The following is a 2,173-nucleotide window of genomic DNA, read 5'->3' as shown; positions in this document are numbered from 1 at the left end:
GCTCTGTCGCCCAGGCTGGAGTGCGGTGGCCGGATCTCAGCTCACTGCAAGCTCCGCCTCCCGGGTTCACGCCATTCTCCTGCCTCAGCCTCCCGAGTAGCTGGGACCACAGGCGCCCGCCACTTCGCCCGGCTAGTTTTTTGTATTTTTTAGTAGAGACGGGGTTTCACCGTGTTAGCCAGGATGGTCTCGATCTCCTGACCTCGTGATCCACCCGTCTCGGCCTCCCAAAGTGCTGGGATTACAGGCTTGAGCCACCGCGCCCGGCCAATAAGATATTATTAAAGATACATGCCAATTAATGAAAATTTTAAATTGACTAGGTTCATATCTAGAAAAATTATAAATTAGAAATATCAATGTCAGAATTAATGCAAAATCTAAATAATATTAAATTAGGAGTTAAAAAATCACTAGAAAGAAAACATCAGTGGCGGCTTGCTTAATAAGTGAGTTCTACCTAATATTGAAGAAAAACGTAGCTCCTATTTTTATACACTTTCTTCTGAGAATTAAAACACTGGAAATACAACTCAACAGTGCATTTTACAAAGGCAGCCTAACAATGATTCCAAAATAAATAAAACTAGTAATGTGAAAAAATAGACGATAATCTCATTTATTAACATATATGCAAAATTCTTCCTCCAAATATTCCTAAGCCAAATTCAATAATTCCCATTAAGAACAAAACAAGATTCATTACTAATATTACTTTTATTTAATATTGTACAGAAAAAATATGACTTAGGTCACCAAAATGATAGAGTGAAACAACCTGTCTCCACTACCCTCGATCTCGTAGAAAAGAAAAAAACAAATAACAAAAAACAAATACGCGGGGCAGAAATGATCACCAGCAATATCCCAGAACCCAAATCGAAGGATGAGATAGCTTCTGGGGTTGCAGAGAAGTAAAAACACTGTGCAGAGGGTAACAGAATCAGATTTTTATAACTATAATGCTTTTCCCCCAATTTGCCATGAACCAAGCATTTGGGAAATTTCCCCTGATTCACAGTTACTACTCTGGAAAAGGTAAGTTCAAGATGGACAACCAGCTTCCTCAACATCTTGGCTTTCCGGGCAGGAGACCTGTTCCTGCCTCAACACTGAAAATTCCTGAAGACTGACAGAGACAAAGTGGGCAGTGCGTCTAGCAGCATCCCCAGCCTGGGAAACTCTCTGTATCTTGGCTGAAGGAGATGCCAAATTAGAGTGTTCAGTAGAACCTCACTGTAGGAGGTATGTTCTGTTAGTCTCTTGGGCACAAAATCCTAGACAGCTTTCCCATTCTGCTATGTTATCCCCTTTGGGACCTCCCCCATCCTGGACAGGCAGCACTCTGAACAGTTGCTAAAACAGAGGTAAACCTGGACTTAGTTGCCACTTAGTGCTAAAAAGGAGGCAGTGACCTAGCAAAAAAAAAAAAAAGACAACAGGTAATTGTAAAGAAAATGCTAAGCAAACATATCCAATAGAAACAAAAATATATCAGATAAAGGAGACTGGAATAAATAATTTTTCAATTCAAAGTCATAAATGTACATATACGAACAGAAAATCATGAGCTCCCCAAATTGACAAAGCAAAAAACCAGTAACCAACCCTAATAAGACAGCAATAGGGAACCTCCCTGATTAAGAATAAAGAGAAGTTTTAAGAAAACTCAAAGATATTCAAAATAATACAAAAAAGCAATTTAGAAATGTATTAGAAAATTTTAACAAAGAGATTAAAATAACGAGAAACAAATCAAATAGGAACCCTGGAACTTAGAAGTATATTTGCTAAACCACAAAATTATTTAGAGGTTCTCAACAGCAGAATGGATCAGGCAGAGGAAAGAAACAGTGAGCTCAATGACAGGGTGTTGGAAAATACACAGAGGAGAAAAAAGAATGAAACTAAATGAAGGAAGGCTACAGGATATAGAAAATTACCTCAAAGGAGGAAATCTAAAAATTATTGAAGTTCAAGAGGGAGCTGGGCATGAACAAAGAATAGAAAGCTTAACAAAGAGATAACTGATGTACCTTTAAGGTACCAAATAAGACCCCTCCAGTTTGCCCATGATTATGGAAAACTCTGAAGCATCCTGGGTCGTTGAGCCATCCCTCTGACTCGAAGTACTTTCCGAGAAGCCCCTTTTACGTCCGTGTTCCTGCGGTTG

The sequence above is a fragment of the Theropithecus gelada genome, chromosome 1, assembly GCF_003255815.1.
Source record: "Theropithecus gelada isolate Dixy chromosome 1, Tgel_1.0, whole genome shotgun sequence".
In the NCBI taxonomy this organism is placed as follows: domain Eukaryota; kingdom Metazoa; phylum Chordata; class Mammalia; order Primates; family Cercopithecidae; genus Theropithecus; species Theropithecus gelada.
Note: the sequence above shows the minus strand (reverse complement) of the source record.